Genomic DNA, 20,026 nt, shown 5'->3' with positions numbered 1-20,026 from the left:
ATTTATGGTACACTAGATGATGTTTTGATGTGTGTATACATTATGGAGTGACTACACCAAGCTAATTAACATATGCATCACCTAATCCTTTTGTGTGTGTGATGGGAACACTTAAAATCTACTCTCTTAGCAATTTTCAAGTATACAATACATGTTACTAACCATATTAACGGTGATGTGCAATAGATCTCTTGAATTTATTCCTTCTGTCTAACCTAAATTGTGTATCCTTTGAACATCACCTCCCCAGTCTTCCACCCCTCAGCCTCTGGTCGTGACCATCTTATGCTCTGCTTCTATGAGTTCAGCTTTTTCACATTGCGCTTGTAAGTGCCACATTTCCATCTGAAATACTCTGGGGCTCCAAGACTCCCTGGGGCCAGCAGGCTACAGTGAACCCCCCACCTAACTGCGCCCCACTAACGCACATTTGCAACCTCACTTCATTTACCACCCCCACCTCCTCCAAGGCAGCCAAGATATTTTAAAACCCTTCTTTTGATCTTCTTTGCATATCAGTTACACTATTTCTGAGCGTGTTTATTTTTATTTTTTTTTCCGGTGGTAAGCCTGTCACTTTGAGCCCTCTGCTCGCACGTTTCCACTTCCTCTCACTTTCCTGTGCACTGCTGTGGCCTCGGCTGTGCGGCTCAGAGAGGCTGGGTGATTCGCACGGGTCTGTGGCCTGTGACAGAGCCAGGGGAGGCAGGTTCTTCCACCACAGGTGCTCCACTGCTCCTGACATCTGCATAGGCAAAGCGCACTTTCAGTGAGGTTTGCTTTGCCCATCTCCCAAGGAAGTAGCTTCTGCCTACTAGGCTGGTAGGGGAAAAAGGGCCCTTGACCAGGCATGAGGAAGACCAGGGATTTAGTCCTGACTCTGACACTGACCATGATAAAAATCCTCTACCCTCTTTGGATTGGACTTAGAACTGCTAAAGCCCCTGTGGCTTTACGTTTCTAAGACGCTCTATCAATTAGCAAAATAACTGATGCAGCAAAAGATCGGCTCAGGGCCAGCTTCTGGGATCAACATGTTGGAGACACGGCGATGATTGAGGTATCCCACTTTCAAGAAGTGATGACTAAGATTTGTGGGACAAAGCAACCCTTTGTGATGGGACCTTGTGAAATTGTGTGATGTGACTTGTGAAAAGTCTAAGCTAAATCCTTGTCCTGACACAGGTCTCAGCCCTCTTGCTTCCTTCCCAACATTTTTCATGTCACAGCATACTCACAAGATGATTATTTTGTATAGCATATTGGGCAAATAAACAAGGCTACTCTTCCCTGGTGGCAACCAGCTCACTAATTTTGGTGGTACTCAGCCCTTCCTGGCCACTCCAAGGACTGAGGAGACAATATTTGGGCCCATATGAGGTCCAGAGTTGGGAAGCTTTCATTTAAAGGATTAAGATAACTCCTTGTCTAACCAAAAAAAAGAATGGTATTTTGGCCCATGAAAAAAAAATTCCAGAGAGGGCAGAACAGGTGACAAAGTCGGTCCTGAATCCAGACTGTGAGATTCAGATAGAGATTCCACCATTTACCAATCATGTGTCTTCAGGAAACACTAAAGCTCAGTTTCTTTTGCCTTTGAAATGGAAATAATCATATTCTTAACCTCCATAAGACTAAATAAGGTAATGCACCTCAACACATTCTGAGTACTTAATAAATATTCGCTAAGATTAGTGCTAATGCTAGACAGGAAATTAAATGTTACCTGGTCCAATCCTACCATTTGAGAAAAGAGGAAACTTTAACTTGATCAAGTCACATAGCTAGTTAATAGCTGAACTGGGACCAGAACCCAAGTCTTCCGATTTCAGTCCTGTACTTCTATGTACTAAAGGATGTGACAGTTCGTTCTGTATTAAAAAGCATCCAAATTCCTAAGTATTTAGCCTGGGTTCTCCTTCCTGAAAGACAGTCTGCAGATAGGACATCCCTATTTGTTTAAATTTATTTACCAGCAACCATGCTTTGAAGACTGGCATGAATAAGATGACTTCTCGAAGATTTGCCTCGTGTTTCAGACAGCTAGCCAAGGACAGTCTCTCTAGCTTCAGAAAACATGGACATGGGTACGGGGTTGTATACCTGGCGACTCAGATGCCAGAGGCACCAGGTCACCAATCCAAAAGTCCCACTGTGTATGAACATACTGAACCTCTGGTTTACTCAGAACCACACGTGGTCAACAGTGAAACAAAGACTAGAACTTGAATCTCAGTTTGTGCTGGTGCTCTTTCTGCAGAGCTTACAGAGAGGCAGGATTTAAGATTCGTTGTTTGCATATACTGACCACTTCTCCCACCAAGCCTCTAAACGTGCTGACATACATACATACCCTGCAAAGTCAATTACTCATGTAAATGTGCTTGCTTCCTTTTTTTTTTTACACCTGCAGCCGCAAAGGATTGAGGCAACTTAAAGGAAACATGATAATGAATAATGAAGAGTATATGAAAAATAAACTCCAATATCTTAGAAATAGACCATAGGTTATCCAGGTTTGTGTTGTACAATGTGGTAGCCACCAGGCACATTATCTATTTAAATTTAAATTAATTAAAATTAAATAAAGTTAAATTTAGTCCCTCAGGTTTACTAGCCACATGTTAAGTGCTCCATAGCCACATGTGGCCAGTGGCTGCTTACTGGACATGACACATACAGAATATTGCCATGATTCTAGAAAGTTCTATTGGACAATACTATCTAGACAGACAACCAAGTCATATAGTCTTATACATTTGCAATAAGTCAGCCAAATTTTGGCTCTGAGCTTTATGTTGACAAAGCCAAAAAAAAACAAACAAAAAAAAACAAGCTAAATCAGTGTGTCATTATCAATTTCTCAAGGGAAACAAAGCTTTTCTAGCACTTATACCTAAAATAATTCCTCATATGGGGTTTTGTAGAAAAGGTCACTGAGTAACATAATAAATAATGTTCTCAGAAACCACAAGAGATGATGTAGTAACAAATTTCAATTTCAATTTTTATTTTGAGGCACTATAAAAGTTGAAGGTATAATTCACTAAAATTCAACTCAATGAAAAGGCTTTTACAGTGAGCGGGTAGGATGCTTACTTGCCTGGTCCTAGAGAGAGATACCCTGGAAACATCTGTCAAGCAAATTTGCTCCAGGGGATGACATTTGTGCAGAGGCTTGAATGACTAGATTAAGCAGACATTGTAGATATGGAAGAAGAGCATCCAAACAGAAGAAAAAGTAAATGAAAAGTCTTCAGATCAGAAAGTATTTGGCAAGTTTCAAGGAAAGAAAGGCCAGTGAGCATCAGGATGAGGCTGACAGTGGAAAGAGATGATGCTGGACAGGTGGGCAGGGCCACATCATGAAGGATTTATAGCTCGTGGTGAGAGGGTTTAGCAAAGAGGTGACATTATAAATTACGACTCAAGAAACATCAGTCTGGCTGCTGTGTGACAAGCTGACTACAGAGGGCAAGAGTGTGGGCAGGAAGAACATGATGGTAGCCTGCAATAAGATCATCAGCAATGGAGATGGTGAGAAGTAGTCTAAATTGACATATATTTTAGATATAAAGTCCATAGGACTTGCTGATGGCTTAAACATGAGGTTTCAGGGAAATAAAGGACATTAGAATGACCCTTTGTTATTTGCCTTGAACAAACAGCTAGGAGGCCAGGTACCACTTACTGTGACAGGGAGAAGTGGGGGGACAGATGGGGGGGTGGGGAAGGAGTACATCAATAATTTAGTTTGGGTCCTAGTTTGTGTGAAATGCCTATTACATATGCAAGCACAGTTTTCAAGTCTGGAGCTCAAGGGAGAAGCTCCAGCTAGAGATAGAGATTTGGAGTTATCTGCATATAGATGGTATTTTAAAGCCATGGGACTAATGAGTTCATCTGGGAAGAGTATAGACGGGATAGAGACAAGAACTCCAGAGGAGAAAGAGCCCGACAAGGAGACAGAAAGGTAGGGGCAAACCAGGTGAGTGTGGAATCACAGCGGTCTGGGGAAGCATGTGTTTAAAGAAGTATAAAGTCTCCACCACATCAAATTCTGCTGAATAGTCCAGTTAGTGGAGTTCCTTTTGGCTTTGGAAACATGTAGGTCACTGGTGACCTTGATAAAGGCTGTTTAAGTGGAGTGGTGGGGTCAGAAGAAATTGGAGCAGAGTTGAGGAGAGAATGGGAGGTGGAGAAGTGGGGACAAGAAATGCAGATCTTTTTAAGTTTTTTGTGTGAAGGCATCAAAGAAACAGGGTGGTAGCTAGAGGAACATGTAAGGCTAAGGAAGAATTGTTGTTTTTATATTAATGGCTTTTATAAAGGCATATTTGCATGTTGATGGAATAGATGTAACAGAACATCAGAAAATGAGGTTGCAGCCAAGTACAGTGGGTCACATCTATAATCCCAGAGTTTTGGGAGGCCGAGGCAGGCGGCTCGCTTGAGGCCTGGAGTTTGAGAGTAGCCTGGGACAACATAGTGAGACACTGTCTCTACAAAAAAATAAAAATTAGCCAGGTATAGTGGCACATGCCTGTAGTGTTAACCACTCGGAGGACTGAAACAGTAGTATTGCTTGAGCCTAGGAGTTCAAGGTTACAGTGAGCTGTGATCGCATCACTGCACCCCACCAAAGTTACAGCGAGTTCTGATCGCATCACTGCACTCCACCCTGGGTGGCAGAGTGAGACTTTGTCTCACAAAAGAAAGAAACAAAGAAAGAAGTTGATATTGCAGGAGAGAAGTACAGGAAAGGAGATAGGATCCAAAGGACAAATGGAAGGGTTGGCCTTAGACGCCTCTTCCACTGTAGTAACAGGGAGGCAGTGTATGTGGGTACAGATACAGGTGGGTAAAGGAGGTGGTGGTGGAGAGATAAACTAATTGTCCTCTGATAGCAAGGAAGAAAGAGCATAATCCTGGGGAGTGGAAAGGGTAGAGCATAGCGGACATTTAAGGAGGGAGCTAAAGGTGTGACAGAGTTGGTCCAGAGACTGAAAAGTGAATTTTCTACAAGTGTTGCAGAGCCCTGCGGCAGGGTCCGCTTGAGATTTGCAATGACAAATTTAAAGTGAACCGGTCAGCATGGTGTGCAATGTTCTTGCTGACATTCTTCTGTTTAGGTGCAAGCAAAAGAGGCAAAGGAGAAGTGAGAGGACAATCGTATTTCACCAGGTTTGGGGTTTTGCCAAGCACAGTAAAGGGAAAGCAACAGGGGGATGTAGGATACAGGAAGGAGAGTGGCTAAGGCACAGCGTCGAGGGAGTTAAGTTTGGAATAGGTGTTGAGGCTGCAGTAACACAACAGCACTGGGCTCCACAGAGATCCTAACTGTCTGCCAGGAGCCACCGGTGTGCCAACAGTTTTCTGTCCCTCCACAGAGGGAGCTCATTGCTGATTTCTCCTGGCTCCTGCCACATCTCAAATCCCCCTTCAGGCTTATGCAAACGATTACGAACTGAATGTTGGGCAGCAAACTGGGTAGAGTCACTCCTGAGAACGTACATTCTGCAGTCACGTCTCAACACACTACACAGACCTAGGAGGCAGTGTGGCAGGAGGCAGTGTCTGAAAAATACCCCAGACGTGCAGGGAGAAGACCTGGGTTTCAGTCAGTTTCTGTGGCCCTCGCTAGATGAGAAAGTTCTGTGATGCCCCAAGCCTCTGCTCCCTCTCATCGCGTAACTCTTGCCTGGCCTAAATTACAGCTTCTTACACAGATCTGATGAGATGGTGACTATAAAACCATTTTCAAGTGCAAGGAATTATGGAGATGTGAAAAATTACTTTGTTGTTATGACTCTGTAAGGTGGCACCAAATGCAAATCTAAGACATTTACTGGTTTGAGATTGATTTCAAATGTCAGCAGATATAGGTCACCATGGCTTATAAGCAATTTGCCTTAAAATTAGAAACTGATGAAATGCTTAAAATGAAAGGCAGTGCATTTCAGAGCAGAGGCAATGGGAGGCAACTTTCTCTCCTTTCTGTGCAACATCCTACCAACCCGTGGCTCTCGCAGGCATAGGATACTGCTGCTATGGGCAGTCCGGGGCATTTGGAACAGCACAGGACTAATTCTTGAGTCACTGTGTCATCCTGAGTGACATTATTTTTGGATGCCTCAATTGTCTTCTCTCTAAAGTGGGAAAAATTGTACCTATTCAATTTATGGGGATATTAGGAAAAGTGGGTTTTTTAAAAAGAAAAAACAAAACAAAACAACAACCCTGAAAAGTGCTTTTGGTTTACTCTGAAGAGGTTGGTATAAATTTGAAGTGTCACTATTATTAAGTGTGAGGCAATCCTTCCCACCCCCATCATGTCCAAGGGCTACAATGTGAGCTGTGTGACAGGCTATTTTTAAATTCCCATCTCTGGAAGCATATGGTCCCGCACGGTGCCAAAAAGAGAAAAATGACCTGCTTCTGTTTGTTTGCTTGTTTGTTTTGATCTATCTGATGGAACATTTTCTATGTTCCTGTTAAAGATTGCCCTTTCTACTCTAAACTTAAAGGTGAGTGCTAAAGATTTTCTACAGCATAGTCTGAAACAGACCACGGCCAACAGGACTTGCTTAGGCAATGACCCAAGGCCATACTAGGACAACAGTGTATATACACAGATCTTCTGCATTTGCTCTGTATCAATTAAGAAATGTCTAGAATTTAAGAAAATTCTAGAATGATTCCATTTTTCATGTTTTTTTCCTCTAGTTTTGTGGTAGTTTTGTTTGTTCAGTGGCAGCATTTTTAGATAAAATGTATTTTTTGCAAATATTGGAGCATTTACTTCATAAAATAAAACAGGATCTTTTGCTTTAATGCTACCTACCCCTAAAAAAAAGAAGTTGTGTCAGGGTTTTCCTGGTTGTCTATTATTTTTATTTCTTTTATTTTTATGTTTTATTAATATCAATTGCCATTGACTGAAGCTTTTTTCTGCTCCAAATATATATAGTGCATCTACCATAAGTTTAATTTTTGCTACCCCCTTTAATTGACCTTAATTTACCCCCTAGGCTGTGACATTTGGCACAACTATTCTGAATCTTGTCAAACTTCCCACTCGTTGGATTTGATTTCTGACAGAAATCCCTGGAAAGATAGCCATCGGATCACTCGGAAAAGGAAAGAGACAAAAACACCTATTTCACAGGTTTCATGGGACCTGACTTTTGTGCAAGAGCAAAAATATTCCCCAGCTGAAGTAAATAAGGATCCCACAATCCTTTTCCTTTTTTTCCCCCGCTATAAGGTCCAGGATCCAACTCTCTCGTCTCTGTATCAAGTGACAGATAAAAATAGAACTGATGATGTTTCATGACACTTATTCAATGAAAAAGGTACTTTTCAAAGCAGCGCAGTGAGGAAGACAGGGTCAGCACCTGCAGCTGAATGGCAGAATCAGTAGCATGTAAGATAGTTTGTGTTCTGTGTGAACTTGGGGGCCAATGAGAGAGCCCATTAGGAAAATTCACAAAAGCTCAAATAAAAAATTTGTGAATCTACAGACACACCCAACATTGGGGAGCTCATCCCCGTTAGAGGGGTTCAGCAAGAGGACGATGAGCACTTCTGGGGATGTTGCTGCACGTATTTTTAAATTGGCTACACATGCGACCCAGTGACCTCTGTGGTCCTGTCTAGCTCTGATAATCTCTAATCCCATGGATCAGTTAGCGAATTCACATCCCTTTTGATAGACAGATCGACACTGTGAGACCACTTAGGCTTTTCAAGAATCTTCCAATGTACATACAAAGAGGTTCCCTACATTTTCGTCCCTCCTTGTCCAAATTAGTCACCTCCTTGTCCCTTCTTGTCCAAAGTTTAGTCACCAAAAGAAAAGGAAGGGTAATGTAACTTGTCCTCTCCATGCACACAGAACTATCTTTCACTTAAATGTAATTCCTTCTCCATGCCGTTGGTCTGGTGCGGAACCACATCACGCCCAGCCAAACTCCTGCAGCAGCCTCTTCCCTGCTGGGTTTCTCTGAAAGTTCATTATTTACACAGTCACTCCAAATTATCATTTCATCATCACCTAGCATTCGTCTAAAAACTGCTCTGCCTTTCCCTTACCTATAACTCTCCTCAATTTTTAAATCTATACCTCCAGCCTTACTGGGAGTTCTAACTCCACGTGGATTGGTCTATCAAAGTCTCCTGAAAGAACCCTGCGCCAGTTGACTCAGTGGTGCTGCATCCATGAAGACCTTCCTCATCTTCACCTCCTGGCTGGAGCCTCACCTCATGCAGGAGACAGTCCCAACTTCTACACTCTGTCAGTGATCTCCCACTTCTCTACACTCCCAGAGGACTCACAGTCTTTAGTCATCATTTAAGTAGTAGATACTTCACTGCCTTGAGGCGTTTTTTATATGTGTGTGTTTTAGGGATGTGTCTTGGTTTCACGACACTGGACTGTAAGTTCCTGGAGGACAGGGACCACCTCTTACATCTCTTTTGAAACCTTTTGGTACTTAGCACACTATTGGGCACAGAAGAGTAGCAACAATCATTCACACTCAAGGCAAGCTTTAGCGTTCACAAAGCACTTCCACATGCCACTCATTGAATGCTCCCCCAAACTAGGTGAGGTTTGCACAGCAGATCATGAATAGTGTCCATGGATGAGGAAACTGAGGTTCAAAGAGCTTCTTATACCTGCAAGTGCAACAGGTTTTCTAGTCCAATGCTCTCTCAGTAATAACTATTAAGTGAGTAAATAAAGAAAAGATCTTGAAGTTCAAAAATTTGTGTGTAGCCAAAGGGAAGTGGTCAGGTATTTGGCAACTGCCCCACTGTGTTGATGTAGGTTGACCTCCAATGCAGGCCAAAGAATCCTCTTTGTATGGACAGGCTCGGTTTAACTGACCAATGGTCCATGTCTCTTTGACTCTGGCTGCGTTCTGCTAATGAAATGAGAGTCCAGCGAGAATGAAAGGTTCTTCGGGTGTTTCTATGGGAGTGTAGATAAAGATGAGCGACCTCAGACCTTGTTCTGGGAAACTCTTGGGTCTGCCCATCCAGAGGCTTCCAAGAGCCTGTGACCAAGATAGACAGAAAGGATAGAGGTGCAGAAGAGGCCTTAGGCCAGCAATTGTCCTCAGAGTTCTTCACTCCTTTAGCTATTAAATGCACCCAATCACATTTCAATAAATTTTAAAAGACTTTAAAAATGTGTTTCTGTTGCTCCAGAAATTACCTCTGAATTTTCTAGTATAAACGTCTGCCAGCTTTGTTCAGCCAAGTTCCTTTCCCCTCTTTTCTTTGACAATGAAAGCAGCTTTGGTGCCAATGCTCAGATCTGGCAGGTGTTTGATGACACATGTTCTGTGATAAATGTTTATTACATAAGTTCATTCAAGCTAGCTACCATAGCTTTTGAGGCATCATTGCTACTTATCATAAAATTGTCCTTGAAAACCAGAAGCCCAAGATACTCCCCAAAGATCTATTTTATTTCTTTCTTCTTTTAGGTTCTCTGTGTTCTCTCGACGTCTGGTGCAATGAAGAAGTCGGGAGATGGTGCTTGAATCCTGACTCTGCCACAAGCTGGCTGTGTGACCCTGGGGAAGCCACTTCTCTGCTCTGAGCTGCTCATTTGCAAAATGAAGAGGTGGGAGCTGTGATTGCCAAGGTCTCTCTAATTTCTGACATGTCCTGATGGGAGGACAAACTGGTGGGGGAAAAAGCAATTTCAGTCAAGCGGAAACACATGCTTGCCTTTCCTCGCCCAGAATGTGCTTTACATAACTGAAGTTGCTTCCTTTCACACTGGCTCACCCTCCAGTCAGGAGCGAGGAGAGCGGCACCGCCTGCACCAGCTTGGAGAGGGGGAGCGGGGCATGGGTGCGGGTGTGGGAGGGGCGCGCTGGGGAAGCTGCGCTGGTGCGTAAAGGAGGGGCAGACACTACTGATTGCTTTGACTGCATCACACTTCTTATTTCTGTGATTATGTTATGTTAGAATGAAAGGGACCTTCAAGGTATTTAAAGTACAAAACTCTACAGGAAAACTACTAAGAAACTTCCAGTCCCATGATTATTCTAGATAAGGCATTCAGAAACCTTAATCCTGCAAATTAGTTTTTTTTTTGTTTTTTTTTTTGCAGAAAAAGAAATAGGAAAAAAAACTTGCATGCCAAGGAGTTTTAAAAATTACCACCTTGAAATTCTCTTCCCCCCAGGCTAGCCCATGTGGAAGGAACCATACTGTAGGTCTTTCCATGAATTCAAGTTTGCACTAAAAAAAAGCTCAACACACATAGTTATTGTCTCCCTTTCACAGGTGAGGAAACTGAGGTGCTAACAGGTCTACCAGCTTATCGGAGTATTCAAAGCAGAGATGGCAAAATTGAGAGTTAGCCCAGATCCCTTGCCTCCTGGTCCGGGACACTGTCTGCCGCTGTGCTCTAAGGCATTCCTCCACACTGCCCCACAGGGAGCTTTTCACAGAGTCAGGAAAACAGGGAGTGAGTAGCTCCAAGCCTGGTTCAGGGGTTACATCTTTGCTCTCTAGAGAACTCATGTAGACTCACAGACTATCAGAGCAGTCAAGCTCCCTAGATATCATCTAAGCTTTTTGTCCCAGCAGAGTACATCTCTGGTACTCTGGGACAAGTTGGTGGCAAAAGCAGCACTAAAATCCCTTCACTCACACTTCTACTATTCAAGAGCCTTGATCTTAAAAACCAAAGTGATTCAGAAGGTCAATCACTAAAGAGAAGATCAGGAGTTGTTTTTTCCAGTTATTTAATAATCCTGCTGGCCAAGGTTGAGCAGAGTTAACTTTGACCTCAGTTTCTTCAATGACTTCCATTAGCTGACCTCACTTATATAAGATAGAGGGACTGAGGCAGGAAGAAATGTGACTGCCCATGAGTCATTCATTCTTGACCTTAGGTATATTTTGAAAATGTATTGTGGAAAGGCTTACAGGCTTACCAATCAATACTTCCATCACCAGGCAGTGGTGAGGCTGGGGGTTGTGCAAGAGGGAAGCAGAACATGAATGTTGTATCATTCAGGAGGCTCTAAATTTCTGCTGAGGGCAGGACCCTCCGCAGGACCCAGAGACACAAGGTTCCCATACAAGTTTTTAAAGAAACAAAGAGAGGACAGAGGACAAAGAGGGAGTGAAAGTAGATTTTTTCCCTTGCATTGGATTAGGAAAGTGGGACCAGCAGTGTAGATGCTCTCAAGCTAGCATGTCTGTTCTTTGCTGTCAAAGACTAAGACCAACGTTACATGCCAAACTGCTGCTAGACACCTCTTCTCTGTGCCCCAGACAGGAGCCTGCTCTCCAGGCATTGCAGTGTCCTAGGTGAAGGTACCAGGGGAAGGAACACAGAACAAGGAGGCTGATGACCCAGCTGAAGCCCCTGTCTGCCACTTGCTAGGCCTATGACCCTGGGAGCGGTCGCATCACCTGTCTGGTCTCCAGGCCCTTCCTTTCTACCAAGGGCAGATGGCATCAAAGCTCAGAAGTGAGAAGGGATGTGAAAACACTTTGCAAACTACACAAATACAAGGAACTGTTGGTAGAAACCCATCAAGCTGATTTTGCAAGCTCAGGTGGAAGGAGTGTCCCATTTAAGGAATAGCACTGGAGTATGACTTGTGTTTAGAGGCAAAATCAACCCCCAAAATGGTCACAAATGCAGACAACAGATGAGAATTTTCAAACTCTAGTTTGTACCAGTCACTGTTAGCTGTAAGCAGTGGTATGCTGGAAAATGTTTAACAACTGGTTCTATGGTGGTGAAAAAGCCCTGAATTACAGGATTTGCTGATTTCTGTGGTGTAAATATTTGCACCGTGGCTGAATACTTGCTCATCCAAGCTATCAATGTGACATCAATGACCACAGAGTGAGGAAAAGATACCCACAACTGCCTCTGACCTGGAGGTGCAAGCCAGCACACTACTGGAAACTTCCCCGAAGGCTTAGGTTGATGTAACAAACTTTGGAAGCCTTCTTGACACATGGGACTAAAGTTTTAACACACAGCCACAGAGTCCACTGTAACAGTTCAGAAATGGGAATTTTTTATTTTCTTGGACAATCGAGCCCTAAAAAACAATTCTAACATCCTAAGGAGTATTCTTCAACTTTCAAATCTGACCGCTTAAGGATTCATCAGGCAAGGTGGAAAGGAACACAGCATAAAAATGAAGTCGGAAAACCTCAGGGCAGGTATTAGCAAGCCTATCTATGTGGCCTTGTACAGGTCACTGCCTTCTCTGAGTCTCAGTTTCTCCGTCTATAAAATGGGAATGGCCCTGGCTTTGCCTGTCTTATGGGGCTTTTGTGAGAGCAAAGGAAATAATTCAAGTGCAAGAGTTTTGAGGACAGCAAAATCTTATTTGGATTTGAATTATTAATACTATTTACTTCAAAAATTGATTGCTAGACATTATTGATCATAATCATTATCAACCTATGCTGCACTGGGAAAGCGCTGCACTTCAAGCGCTGGCATGAAGTGAACGGCCCGAGGCCCATGGAGCAGCTCTACTGCGTTGCGTCTAGGTGCATCAGAAACTGCTTTTGGCCCCAAACCTTCAGGCCAAATGACTTATGGATGTTTAAAACAAGATCCAGTCAAGCTCTGCCAATCTAGAGCTGTACTGTTACCCCCCTGGAAAAGCTAGGCAATGGAGTCTGCTCAAAAATTTCCCCAGCTGATTTTGAGACCACCTTTGAGGATGCATCCTGTTGGAGGGACCTGGAAAATCTGCATTTTAAACAAGCACACCAGTTAATCCAGTTACAAGCAGAAGTTGACTGAAAACTCTGTAAGATGTGAAACTTGATAGAGTGGAACAAGGAAGGAATTCTCTATTGATTCTCTGCCAGGTACTTGATGGAAAGCAATACTTCTTGAGGAAAACCCTGGCTGTGCTCGGAGACACCCGTATAATCTACTTTCTGCTTGGGGTCTTCCTGCCCTTAATATAATGTCTCTGCTTCTACCCAACCAACCGTGTATGGGGTGGCCAAGACGTGCAGCTATGCCGGGCAGGCACACACAATGCCAGCACCGAAGCCTCTGCAAGCAGCACCTCCACTCACTGTCTGCCACCCAGCTCCTACCAAAGGCCAGCACAGAGAGATGATTTCAGAGACGTTTATCTAAAGCCCTGTCTAACCACCCACTCCTTCAGATATCCTAAAGGAAAAGGTCTGTTGATCAACACAACACCTATTGTCCCTGTTCCACTAGTTAACGTTTCCTAAACTCGACCTTATTGCACCATGTGAAACAGTGTTCTTTCATCCACCCGTTTAGTCAACAAACGCTTATCAGCCTCCAACTATGTCAGGCACATGTATAGAGCTGTAAATCTAGAATGAGTGAGATTACATTTCTGTCTTTAAGAAATTAATAGTCTTGGAGGATTCAGAAACTACACAAACAGTAACAGCATCCTAAGGTAAGTATAACTGAGATACATCGGGTATTAGGGCATACAGAGGAAGGAAAACATAACTATGGTGACTGTTGGAAGGCGATCAGGAAAGCTTCCAAGAATAGAAGAACACCAGGCTTGCAAAGGAGGAGGGACTTCTAGGCAGAAGTAATAGCCTGCGCCAAGCATGGAGGGGTGGCCAGTGATGCCCACTGAGGGAACAGGTAGCCTGTGACAGAGAATTCGTAAGGAGTGTGGCAGCAGATCAGGCTGGAAACTAAGCAGGTTAAAGTTCTCATCTACTAGGCCATGAGTTCAGATTTCACCTTGAAGGCAATGGGCATCCTTTGGAAGGTGTCCAGAAAGATTAGGTTCATATTTTTTATGGGTGAGTTTCTAGAGAGGCAGTGTGGAGAACAGGCTGAAATAATAAGAAAACAAGTTAAGAATCCATTGTGATTGTGAGAGACGATAGGGCCCAGGATTGAAGCCGGGGTGGTGAGGGTGGAAAAGTGAGGAAGGATTTCAAAGAAATTGAGGAGATAGACTCTCCAGAATTAATTGGGTCTGTGCTAAAGATCAGGAGAGGGGCATGAACCAATTTCAGAAAGAAGTTAACAAGTGCACTTTGGAATATGTTCAGTTTGAGATGACTTTGGAATATCTAGGTGAAGACATTTAGTTAGTAGTGAATATGCATCTGAAGTTCAAGACAGGGGATGAGATGGGAAGAACTTTCCTGCCTGCATTAGTTGTAAAACTCTTGCTAAAGACATATTCATTACTTGTGTAGGTTACTTAGTGATAAAGTCCTTTTCAACGTTAATACCAGAAAAAAAGGTCTCTCAATCAGGATACTCCCTTCAATCAGAAAGAGCAAATTATGTAAGTCGTCATGTTTATTTTTTTGCCTTGCCTGCCAGGAAGCTCACGCTCAATACAATAACTATACTAAGCCTACACCTTCATACATTTGCTTTTTTTTTTTTTTTTTTTTTACCATTTTTGTGGCTTTAACTTTTGATTTATAATGTAACATCATTAGTGACTGTCTTACATTGAAAATTGCATCAACTTCTCTCTGGAAATAAGAAATATGTATGATCACACTTGGCATTATTAAGTTAAGGTTGGGCCCTATTTATTTCAAAGATTTTTTTTTTTTTGAGACAGAGTCTCGCTTTGTTGCCAAGGCTAGAGTGAGTGCCGTGACATCAGCCTAGCTCACAGCAACCTCAAACTCTGGGCTCAGGTGATCCTCCTGCCTCAGCCTCCCAAGTAGCTGGGACTACAGGCATGCGCCACCATGCTTGACTAATTTTTTCTATATACATTAGTTGGCCAATTAATTTGTTTCTATTTATAGTAGTGATAGGGTCTCGCTCTTGCTCAAGCTGGTTTCAAACTTCTGACCTTGAGCAATCTGCCCTCCTCGGCCTCCCAGAGAGCTAGGATTACAGGCGTGAGCCACCAGGCCCGGCCTATTTCAAAGATTTTTTAGTCTTCTAAGAAGAAGTTTTTCTTTACAATATGTGAGAGTAACTCTTTTTCCCCAGCGAGAAGAAAGAAAACAAAAAAATCCCTCTTTGGAAAGAGAATTGATCCTCGGGGACCAGTTAGAGCCAAGGGAGCCAGAAGCTTATAGATCGCTATAGAAAGCTCGAGCCATTGACTCAAAGAGATAGCCAAAAAGATACTACGAACAAAACCTGAGCAGATGAGTTCCAGCCCAGCCCCTTTCCTACTTCTCAGCCAAGTGGAACACTTTACTCTCAAAATGAGGCAGGGCTCTAACAAAAATAGCATCAGAGAGAGTTTGGGTAAATTCCTTTCAAGTTATTAAGGGATACCCCTTAACCTTGGAGGAAAAAGGATATGTCATAGTAATAGTAAGTTTTGTAATTTAGAAATGCCCTTACATCTGTTAACTACCTTGATCCTCTTCCATGTTCTGACAGGCAGGTTAACGTAGGAACTGCTGTTATATTATTCACACTTTAAAGGGATACATATTCTTAAATGATGTTACTTGGAGCCACTTTTGAAAAAAGAATACTGGGCTGGGCTTACCTCCCTTGACTAAGACAGTTCGCAGTTATGAAAGCAGAATAACAAGGATAAAACGACGCTCCCTGATTTTTCTCCCAGCTCTTCTAGAACACTTCCACCTCCATGGACATTTGAGACCCTCACAACCGTCTTCTGTGGTAAGCTGGGGAGGATTTACTATTCCCACTTCATAGATATGAAAGCTGAGGCTCAGAGAGGTGCGCTAACAAGTCATGCTCCCTCTTAGCTGTCTTCGTAGAATAAAAGGGGGGGGGACGCTGGGACCCTGTGCTTCTGGATGTGCCCTCAGGGTGCCCGACAGCTTGGGATCCTCTCAAGCTTTCAGAAGGGCCCTACTTCAGGCTTCACCAGTTCATTTACTGGCATACTGAAATGCTAATGATAGAAACCACCAAATGGACAGTTTTAACTAATCCGACTTCCCCCTTCACTAATGAATGCAGCCACTTTGTCCCACAAAGTCAATAGTGGGTTAGAACCCCTTCTTTCTTTGAGATATAATTCACTTGCCTGGGGTTTCATCAGACAAAAGGCTCACGAGAAGCCAGTCAATAAAGCAGCAGTCTAAACAAGTTTTTAAGGAGGCAATGAAATTAAGCACAATGAAATTAAGCATCTTGTTAGGCCAGGTTCAGAAGATCTTAGCCATGTGACTTCATGCAAGTCACTTTACCTATCTGAGTCTTACTTCCACCTGCAAATGGGTCAATGATAATCCCTATCCTCACTCACTTTGTCTGGTTATGAAGTTCTAATATCATAGCTGGGTGTTATTAACACCTTGTGAATATGCTCTCGGAATGTGAGGGGCACTCAGTGCTGTCCATACAGGAAATTCCAAACCTGTAACTCAAGGGGCAAAGAGGTAGCATAGGGAAAGCATGGGTCTCATGGGACTGGCTGTGGCACGTGCAGACAGGCCTGCATCATACACAGCCACACAAGGGCCCCCTTCCACACACAGCTAGGCTGACAAAAGTCACCAGAAAACACCATCAGAAACTCCTTACAAAGAATCAATTAGTCTAACAATTTTATTCCCCAGGGAAGATAAAATTTACACACTTCCTGTAATCAATCAATCTCACAAACCTATTGAAACTTTAGTTAGAGAATCTGCAAACTGCTAATACTCATTTTTTTTAGAGGTGACAGATTAGAAATGGGAAGGAAACATTAGGATCTTTAATACATGTAAATGAAAACATCATCTTGGTCTTTGAAGAGATGATAAACTCTCAGGTTCCCACTAGGAGACTAGAATTTTAAAATCATAGACAGTAGAGCCAGAAAACCTTTCAGAGGCCAGTTTTCTAATTTGTCCTTCCCTCCACCCCCATTTTACAGAAAAGGAAACTAAAACACACATGCGACCTGCTTCCAGTTATACCACAAGGTAGAATCAGATAAAATCCTGAGCAGTGCCCTCCCTGCATTTAACTCGACACATGATTTATGGAGCACCCGCCAAATTCTTGTTGAGAAAACAGAGAGGAATAAGCCACAGAATCCATCCTCGAGGAATTCAGAGTCCATTAGGGAGACAGACAGATAAACAGATAATTCCAGCACAGTTTGGTATGTGCTCTTAATGATACAAAGTACTAGAGCAATGCAGAATTCAGAGTGGCTAATTTTGCCTGGGGTTATCAGCAAAGGCTCCATCCAGGAGTGGGCACTTGGCTATACTGACAGAGTGGAAGAGCGTTCCAGCAGAAGGGAACAGAGTGAGCTAAAGCAAGGTTATGGGAGAGAACACAGTGTGTGCAGAGAGCCCCACACAGATAGTGTGAAACAGCTGGAGGGTTTATAGAGAGTGGCGCAGAATCATCTCGGGGGCTGTCAGTAGGTATCAGCCGCCATCCTCACCTCACTTGGCACGCCCCCTGAGGCTACGGCCTGTGTCCATCTAATGGGCCAGTACAACACCTGGCCAAGTGCCGGTGGCATGGTAGTGCTTAATGAATTCCCTTTGAAGATGAGAGGATTGTGAGGGAGAAAAGAATTTGCCACTCGAGTGAGTCAACTGGAACGGAAGGTGTGTCCTGGTTCCTGAGGCCCAGCACTCGGGCTGGCCAACTGGACAGCAAGGTCACCTTCCCCGGGGGCATAGGGGTCCACCTGGGAATATCAAGTCTTTTTTCAGCAAGTCGTTCCTAAGCCACAGTACTTTTGGCTCACTCCTTGCCTTTATAGTTCTACCAACGTAATTGATCCCAGAGCTCGGTTTCTGCCATAGCCCTTGGTTTCCTAGGGAGTGATGGCATATTCAGGCCTCCTTGGAGCCCCAGCACGGCCCAAGCCTCCTGGGGGACAGCGCAGAGGGATGTGTAACAGGCAGACATTAATAGTCCTGTTCTGCTGTAGTCATCTTTTTGGGTGCTCTGAGCTTCCTGTCCTGAGCTAAGATTTTCCTTTGGGGTTAGCTGAGGCATGGAAAAATAAACAAAGCTTTAAAGTGACTCTCCCCATTGGAAAGCTAAAAGCATTTCCAAGAAGCTGCTTTTTCCTACCTTCTGATGAGTGTGTCCAGGCTTCCCACCATCACACCCTTGTGAAGACTCTCTAAGGGGTGTATGGGGAGAGGAGTGACCTCTCTCAGGTGCCTGCTTACATATGCTAGGTCTACAAAATTCGAAAACAGTCAGGCAAATCATGACAGGATCCAGCGTGGCGTGGGGTGGGGGTGGGGAACAGTCACCCCTGATATTCACCATTGAACAGCCCAAACAACCCTTAGTGACTAAGGTTTTTTTCCACTTACACCTGGTTCTTTTGCTTTCACCAAACAATTGTGTTAGCATAGGAGCTCCTTGAGTAAGCAAAATAGATCCTTCACAGATTCCCTTGTGAGAACACGTTCCTTAGCCTACTACAGATATTTAGGGTCAGGGGACGTTTATTCACCTAGCCTTTTCAAAACACATCTCCAAGCCATTTTCACCATGTAGGTGCTATGATCTGAAAAATCAAGTGTATGCAAAATCAGGCAGCCGATAGCTTGCAAGAGAATAAGCACTGGGCAATGAACAACATTAAAAGCAAGTCACAGATGCAGAGAATGCATTTACAATTTATGTAACTGACAAAGAATTAGTACCCAGAATACAAGAGACAAAAATTCTACACATCCATAAGAAGAAAAATATAGAAATACATTGTCAGACTATATCAACATGCAAAACTCAGAAAAGGAAATAATTCTTACACAAATGGAAAGATGCTCAACTTCACTAATAATCAAAGAAATGCAGATTAAAAAATAAAGAGATGCCATTCTACACCCATCAAATTGGCCAAATTTTAAATGTGGCAATATAGTATTTGACAATATAAAGCAACAACAAAAATACATACATACTGATGATAGGACTGTAATGGATATAATCATTTTTGAGAGAAATTGACAATATCTACTAAATTTGAGGCTTAATATATATGATATCTTAGTAATTCCACTCTCAGATATACAGCCAAGAGAAGTTCTTCCATAAATATTCAAAGAACATAGTACAGGGAGGTATATTGCATCATTGCTTCTAAGAGGAAAAGGCAATTTAAAAATTCATTAGTAGGGAAATGCTCAATAAATTGTGATGCATTCAGACTAATGAAGCAATACTATATAGTGTCTTGGACAAATACTTATGGAGTAAGTTTATTAAACATGGACAGGACAGAGACATACCATCTTTGGGATGGTAGGAAGAAAAAGGGCTGTGAAAAGTTGAGCTACCAAGGTACTCTGTTGGTTTTGGATTTGTTTGTTTGTCAAAAAGCTGAAGCAAGTATAAAGACAGGTTAACATTCTTAAAAGTCAAGCTAGTGGGGATGTGAATGCAAGGGTCGGGAGAGGTTAGGCTTTGCTACAGTAACAAAAGCTCTGGATCTCAGTGGCTTAAAACAACAACAATTTCTTTTTTGCTCACACATTGTGGGTTGGCAGAGAGCACTGCTTATCATTGTCACTCAGGGACCAAGGCTGACAGAGCAGTACCATCTTTTAGCTGTGCCAGAGGGAGACAGTAATTATATGCTCCAGCGTGGAATTGACACAGTCACCTCCTTCCACAATTAAGTGGCCAGGACTAATACATAGCTTTACACTGCTCAAGGGGCCAGAAATTCTACCAAATGCCCAGAAGTAGAAAGAACTAGAAATACTTACTTAATAGCACAAAACTTTACTATAATGGGTGTTTGTTATAGTACTTGCCATTCTTTTTTCTATGTTTGAATTATGTTTCATATTTCAAAAAATGGAAAAGAAAAAGTCCTAGTTTTGGAATCAGAAGGCTTTAACTTGATTCTGAGAAATGGAGGATGAAAGAGGCAGCAGTGGTAAACAGGGGTAGACAGAGGCTGTCAATCTCATTCCCAGGCCCATCACCATGACGGCCATACCCACACTGATGCTGCAATTACCCCTTCTGCAGAAACGGACCTCCAGGTAAACGACCCCAGGCAGGCTGACCTTCCTTGCTTTTGTTTATATCCACTGGGTCTCAGTAGGCAATAGGAGGCCT

The 20,026-nt window shown here is 43.0% G+C and overlaps 1 long non-coding RNA gene across 1 annotated transcript; it reads right to left on the bottom strand.

The window, feature by feature from the left end:
• Window positions 1-515: 515 nt before the first annotated feature.
• LOC109730680 (uncharacterized) lies at window positions 516-18,229 on the bottom strand. Its single transcript, XR_002223700.2, has 3 exons — window positions 18,014-18,229; window positions 9,221-9,694; window positions 516-745 (listed from the first exon to the last, which is right to left on the bottom strand). It is a non-coding gene; the product is annotated as an uncharacterized LOC109730680 (long non-coding RNA).
• Between the last annotated feature and the right edge of the window lie 1,797 nt (window positions 18,230-20,026).

Source organism: Microcebus murinus, chromosome 1 (assembly GCF_040939455.1).
Source record: "Microcebus murinus isolate Inina chromosome 1, M.murinus_Inina_mat1.0, whole genome shotgun sequence".
Classification (NCBI taxonomy): Eukaryota; Metazoa; Chordata; class Mammalia; order Primates; family Cheirogaleidae; genus Microcebus; species Microcebus murinus.
This window is presented reverse-complemented; position numbering and strand designations above follow the sequence as displayed.